The sequence below is a fragment of the Triticum aestivum genome, chromosome 3B (genome assembly GCF_018294505.1).
Source record: "Triticum aestivum cultivar Chinese Spring chromosome 3B, IWGSC CS RefSeq v2.1, whole genome shotgun sequence".
In the NCBI taxonomy this organism is placed as follows: Eukaryota; Viridiplantae; Streptophyta; class Magnoliopsida; order Poales; family Poaceae; genus Triticum; species Triticum aestivum.
The window spans coordinates 490,841,746-490,848,901 of record NC_057801.1 but is presented as its reverse complement, the minus strand read 5'-3'; positions in this window follow the sequence as shown (position 1 = coordinate 490,848,901).

Below are 7,156 nucleotides of genomic sequence, written 5' to 3'. Positions count from 1 at the left end.
TAATATCATTGGCACAAAGTGGATCTACCACAACAAGCAAGATGAAAATGGCCTTGTGGTGAGGAATAAGGCACGACTTGTAGCTCAAGGCTACACACAGGTTGAAGGAATTGATTTCGATAAAACTTTTGCACCTGTTGCTAGACTTGAGGCTATTCACATATTACTTGCTTATGCTAACCATCATAATATCACTTTATATCAAATGGATGTGAAAAGTGCATTCCTCAATGGTAAGCTTGCGGAAGAAGTATATGTTGCTCAACCCCCGGGTTTTGAAGATCCAAAGAATCCTGACAAAGTCTTCAGACTCAACAAGGCCCTCTATGGCCTCAAGCAGGCCCCTCGGGCGTGGTATGATACTTTGAAGGAATTCTTCGTGAAGAATGGCTTCACACCCGGTTCACTCGACCCTACTCTCTTTACTAAATCTTATGATGGTGAACTGTTTGTGTGTCAAATATACGTTGATGATATTATCTTTGGCTGTACTGACCAACGTTATAGTGATGAATTTGCCTATATGATGAGTGAAGAATATCAAATGTCTATGATGGGAGAGTTGAAATTCTTCTTAGGTCTTCAAATTTGTCAACAACACAATGGCATATTCATATCTCAGGAGAAATACCTCAAGGATGTTCTGAGGAAATTCGGCATGCAAGATTGCAAAGGAGTCAAAATTCCTATGCCCACAAATGGCCATCTATGCACTGATGGAAATGGTATTGATTTCGATCACAAGGTATACCGCTCCATGATTTGTTCTTTATTGTACTTATGTGCATCTAGGCCAGATATAATGCTTAGTGTTTGCATGTGTGCCTGATTTCAAGCTACACCGAAGGAATCACACCATAAGGTTGTGAAGCATATTCTTTGATATCTAGCTCACACACCAACACTAGGACTATGGTACCCCAAGGGCTCTACTTTTGATCTCATTGGATATTCTGACTCTGACTATGCTGGTGATCGTGTGGACCGCAAGTCAACATCTGGTACTTGTCATTTCCTCGGACGATCTTTGGTCTGTTGGTCCTCAAAGAAACAGAACTGCGTATCACTGTCTACTTCTGAAGCTGAGTACATTGCTGCTGGTTCTTGCTGTGCTCAATTGCTGTGGATGAAGCAAACTCTCAAGGACTACGGCATCAACATGAAGAATGTGCCTCTCTACTGTGACAATGAGAGTGCCATCAAGATTGCTCACAAACCTATTCAGCACTCGAAGACAAAGCACATTCATATTCGTCATCATTTTCTTCGCGATCATGTGTTGAAGGGCGACATTTCTATTGAGCATGTGAAGACTGAAGAACAGCTAGCCGATATCTTCACAAAGCCCTTGGATGAGAAGAGATTTAGCAAGTTGCGGTGTGAGCTAAATATCTTAGAGTCTTCGAATGTTCTTTGAAAAGGACACACATCCTAACACTTATGCAAAATTGATGACTTAGATGTGCAACACATGAAGAAACGTTTTTCTTCAATCAATGAAGAATAACACTCTAAGTGTGAAGAAATTAATGAAGAATTTGATTCTCAGAACCCTACGACAATTGTATGCGGTGTCTAAAATCATCATTCTTATACGGTGGGTCACGCCACCACAAAAAGTTGAAAATCTTCAATTTGAGTTTTTCCTCAGTGTTGAAATTCCTCAGTTGTTCAAATTCTTCAACTTTTCAAAATCTTCACTGTTTCCGTCGTCTTTCTTCATATATATATATATATATAGGAGTTTATGTCCTCTACAGCATTCACTTATGGCTATTTCTTCAAGTTGCATTTTCTGCTAAGTGAATGTGATCGGACCCTTCCCCTCTATGCTATACTCAACCAAATCTATTCACAAATTCTTCATGTGCGTTCTATTTGAAACTCGTTCAAAATCTTCACTATGTCCTGTCAGCTGAAGAAATTGCGAATGGAACTTTAAAACTAATCTTATCCAAATTTTTGGTTTTGCCACTCAAACCGTCCCGTATCCCATGATAGACTTATCTATTCACCCACGATCTAACACGATCTCCACTTTTCAGTACATGGGTGACACATGTCAAGCGAATGAGAAGGGCCAGGGGCACATTCGTCCTAAATCTTCGGGCGAATAGTTTTTCACTGCGACTATAAATACCCCCTCAACCTTCCTCACTTCCTTTACTCCGCTCGACCGCTGTCTCTCTCTCGCCCGAGCTTCTCAAACCCTAGCGCCGCCGCTACTCCATCGTCGCCAGTGAGGAAGAGCTTCGCTGCCTCGACCTCGTCGCCGTCGTACTCGCGCCGGCCACGGAAATCTTCACTCCGCCGCCGCCGTAGCTGTCTTCCTCCGCCAAGTTAGGGCGTGGAAGATCTGAACTGACGAGCTTCAAATCTACACTTCTCAGTTCGTCGTGTTCTTCATCCATGGTAATTAAAAGTTACTTTTACTGCCCTCTTTGATTCAAATTTTCTCCACAAAATCTTCAAAGGTGTTTTATTCTTCAAATCCTCACACACAAAACACCTCACTAGTCATCTGTTCTTGATTCGTTTCCCTAAGCATCATTTTTCTTCAAGATTCCTCAATTATGTGGATCGTCGATCTATACAACTCTGGAACCTAAGACAAAGTACGCTTAGTGAAATTCTTCAAGACTCATCTGGTCAAATTCCTCAAACTTGTTCATTTTGAAAACCTTTTGAGAACACATATGACCTCTTCAAATTCCTCGCAACTATACTCTGTTCACAGGTACTCATGTCCGCTGCTGAATCACTAGGTTCTCATCAACTTAACTCATTTGCAGCGTTCCTTGAAGAAAAGTTGCATACTTGTTCAGAGAATTTGATTGTTCAAATTCCTCAACTGAAGAATATGGTAGAAGGTAAGAAACCATAGAAAGGAGGAAAGAAGCCTGAAGTCATGACTGCGTTTGAAATACCTGAGGACATCTATGCTGACTATTGCACACCTGATGAGGCTAAGTTCGGAAAGGAGAACAAAAATCAGCGCAAGGTGCGCATACAAAGGATTGAAAGGAGATGGTCAAGAGAATGGAGGGAGTACAGATATGTAACTCCAAAGTATATGAAGAAATTCGCTCTAAATCCTCCATGCCCAAGAGCTCCATTGGCACCTGGTCAAGAAGCTGACCCCACCAGCATCAAGCGTGGTGAGGATTTTCCTGAAGAATGGGCCAAACGCCAAGCCAAGTTGGCAAGACAAGCCAAAGAAGCAATGAGGAAATTTAATGAAGACTCTGCTGCTGCTGCTGCCACAAAGGCCTCTGACAAGCCTAGAAAATCAATGGCAAAGAAGCCCGCTCACAAGCCAAGTGCTTCACCAACTGTGCCCTCACGGCCAAGTTCCTCAGCAATGCCCTCACGGCCAGAATCTTCAAAGCCCTTACGGCCAGATTCTTCAAAGCCCTCACGGCCAGAATCTTCAAAGCCCTTACGGCCAGATTCTTCAAAGCCCTCACGGCCAGTTCCTCATGCTGCTCCTGCTCCTCCAAAGTCCTCAGCTCCTCCCCCAAAGTCCTCAGTTGCTCCGACAAAGTCCTCAACACCTGTACATTTGGCCACATGCCAAAGGACTGCAGACATCTCTATTGCCTCTGGTGTCTCAGCGAGTTCCTCGGCTGCACCAAACTCTTCATCAGGCCCCACTCTGCTGAAGACCAAGGCAACTGCTGGACGAGGTCCTCGGCCTAGTCCGAAGAAGAAACAGGTTGCCTTCCAAATGCCATCTGACGATGAAACTGATGATGATGAACTTGCAGAAATCATCAGAGACAGGCAAGAAAGGGCCGCTAGAGCCAAAGGCACAACTGTGCCACTGCTTTTGGATCCAAAGGTGATCCTCGACTACATTGATCTCTCGCACAAGCCAAAGGATCCATTCGCAAAGAAGCAAAAGTTCAAGGCTGCTGATTTCTTCAACGAGCATGTGTTCTTCACTGACTACAATCCCTATGATTCTGCTCGCATAAGGAAGAGGCGTTTCTGGACTGCTAGTCAAGCAAATTTCTATTCCTTTGTGCTATTCGACAAAGACAAAGTCTTCGATCATGCACACATTCCTCACGTGGACATGGAATCTCTACCGTGCTTCGAGCCAGTCCTCAGTGTTCTTCACGATGCTGGATTGCTGAATTTCTGCACTGACATCTGTGATTGGAATGAAGAACTCATTCTTCAATTCTTTGCAACGCTGCACATCATAGGAAATTCTGAAGATGTGAACTCATGGGTGCTGGACTGGATGTCAGAAAATACTCACTACAAGGCACCAGCAACTGAATTGCTTCGTGCCCTCCCACTCGGTCCTCCCCTTGATGGTGCTCGTTGCGTCTACAGTGAAACTGAGCTTACAAATCATTACATGCAAGTGCTGATGAAGCCTTTGAAGCCAGGGCAGGCCCCATGAACCAAATTCTTCATCAAGGAATTATTGTATGTGCCTCGGACTGTCTATCGCATTCTGATGAAGACAATGAGTCCTATCAAAGGCCATGACTCAAATGATGAAGAAGTCATTGGCATCATGAAGAATATGCTTTTCAATATCATTCATGGCGTTCCCGTCAACTTCCATGATTTCTTCATGAGGACTCTGGCAAATATTGCTATGTCACCATTTGAGCTGAAGCCTTATGCGCCATGGATTATGAGGTTCATCAGGACAAGGTCTTCACTCAACTACAAGGCTGATACTCTGAACCATGGCAGCTACTTGCCTCCAATTGAAGTCCTCAAACGGACATTTTCCTGAGCTGATGACAAAGGCAAGGCAACTGTTGTGATAGATGAAGGCATTCGTCCATTGGATGGTCAATTTCGCAAGGTTGCATCCTACTCCACCAATGATGACTCTTCCACACATGACTCTGCCGCCAACACCTCTGCCAAGCAAATTCCTCAAGCCACCGCACCCAGGGTGATGACTGATCGTGAGTTACTCCTCAGTCTTCATCAGAAAGTTGATCGCAATCACAAATGGGTCAAGCATCAGTTTGGTTCAATTCTTTACAACATGACCTCAACACACAATGCAGTGAAGAAAAACCAATACTACCTCCATGAAACCTTCAACCATACCTGGGCTGTTCTATCTCATGTCTACAGTGCAGAAGATCTGAAGAGCATGGGTCTCAAGGAAGAATTTGACTGGTCTGCACCTCCGCCGAAGAAATTCAAGAAGGTCAAGGTTCCTTCCTTGGTGGCCAGCTCCTATTCTTCATCGCGCGACACTGATGAAAATGAAGACTTCGACGACACTGCAGCAGGCCCTACTACGACAACCGACCTCGACAGTGTTGGCGCTCCTCCATCAACTTGATATTCTTCAGGGGCGTTAGTCCTCAATTTCGATCCTTTTGGTCATTCAATGACAAGGGGGGGGGGAATCTGAGTTAGTCTTCAAGCGGGTCTATTATATGGGCGTTTTTGCTAAGTTACAACTCTCGCTCTTCTGAAACTTTTATTGGATCGAGTTGTAAACTTAAACCCGATGGTGCTCTGATACTTTTGATGCACTGTGCTCTGATTCTGCATGCTTGTTCCTCGTTGATATTATTTCACGCATGCTGAATCTCTTCAGGCACCATATTTCATCATGTATTTCAAATTCTTCATATTATATGTCAAATGCATGTATGCATTACAAGATATAGGGGGAGATCTCCATGATTCAACTCTTCAAGTGTGCATTGCTTCAAAAGCAAATTCCTCACTATGCACATCTTCAGGGGGAGTTCTTCTATATCTTGCAATCAAATTCCTCAATATCAGTACTTACACTTCATATGTTTATCCCCGTTGAAAACTTAACCTATATTGTCATCAATCACCAAAAAGGGGGAGATTGTAAGTGCATCTAGTGCTCCTTAGTGATTTTGGTGTATTGAAGACTTATGGGTTAAGGGACTAATGTGTTTATGAGTGTACACGGGTCTATAAGTCTATGAGGAGTTTGATATTTACAAAGAAAGTCGACCCCTAAAAATGAATATCTTCGACTGAAGATTTTGGTATTCCTGAAGACTTTCATGAAGACTTTGAAAGTGAAGAAATTGGTGTGTCCGTGAAGACTTGATATTCATGCAAGGAATATGAAGCTTGAAGACTTTCATTTTCATAGTTTTGTTTTTCTCTTTCTTGAGTCATAGGAAACACCGTACTGTTAAAGGGGGTCGAGGAAATACTAAGGAAAAATTTCCATGTGATGCTCAACTCAAAATCCTACACCTACCAATCCCTTCGAGTGAAGCCATTGGAAATCTCATACAATTCAGTCAATTTCTTCAGTGACAGAGACGAAGTTCTTCTGGTCGCTGAGGAATTTGTTCTGACTGAGGAGTTAGGAATTCGCTAGTGCAGATTGCCTACACAGTGAGGAACATTATAGCCCTGAGGAATTTGAGAGTCAAATTTCCGACCATTGCTGTGCTATGCGCCAGCTGTCCCAAAATATCTTATCCACATAATGGTCATATCATTGAAGGGCATTTATGTCTTATCATGTTGGGCTGCTCCCTAGGCTATAAATATCCGCCCCCTACAACCACTAGTTGGTTGGCTGCTCCAAGAGAAACTCACACTTGTCATTTGAGAGCAACCCATCCTCCGAGGACTTTGAGCGAAAATCATCGAGTGAGGAAAATCCCAAACCCCAAACACCTACAAACCCAAGGTGATTGAGCATCACTGAAGATATTGATCCTGCGTGGATCCGACGCTTGTTACCTTTGAAGATTGTGCTTCTTCCAGACAGTTAGGCGTCATGGTCTAGAGCATCCAAGAGGAATTGTGGATCGCCGAGTGACCAAAGTCTGTGAAGGTTTGGAATTCGCCTGAAGACTTACCACGAGTGATTGAATGAGGTTTGTGTGACCTTAGTTCAAGGAGAATACGGTGAGGACTTGGTGTCTTGAGCTGCGTGCTCAGCGACTAGGTGTCCGGGACTGTGTGTCCTCGAGTTTAAAAACTCAGCCGCTCCAACTAGACGTACAACTGAGACAGCAGTTGGAACTGGTCTACCAAATCATTGTCTTCACCAACCTTACTGGTTCTATTTCCTCAACTCTTTCATTTCCTCATTATTGTGTTGAGTGATTGTTCATATCTGTGTTTGAAGACTTTGACTGAAGACTTTCTCAATTTCCTCAGT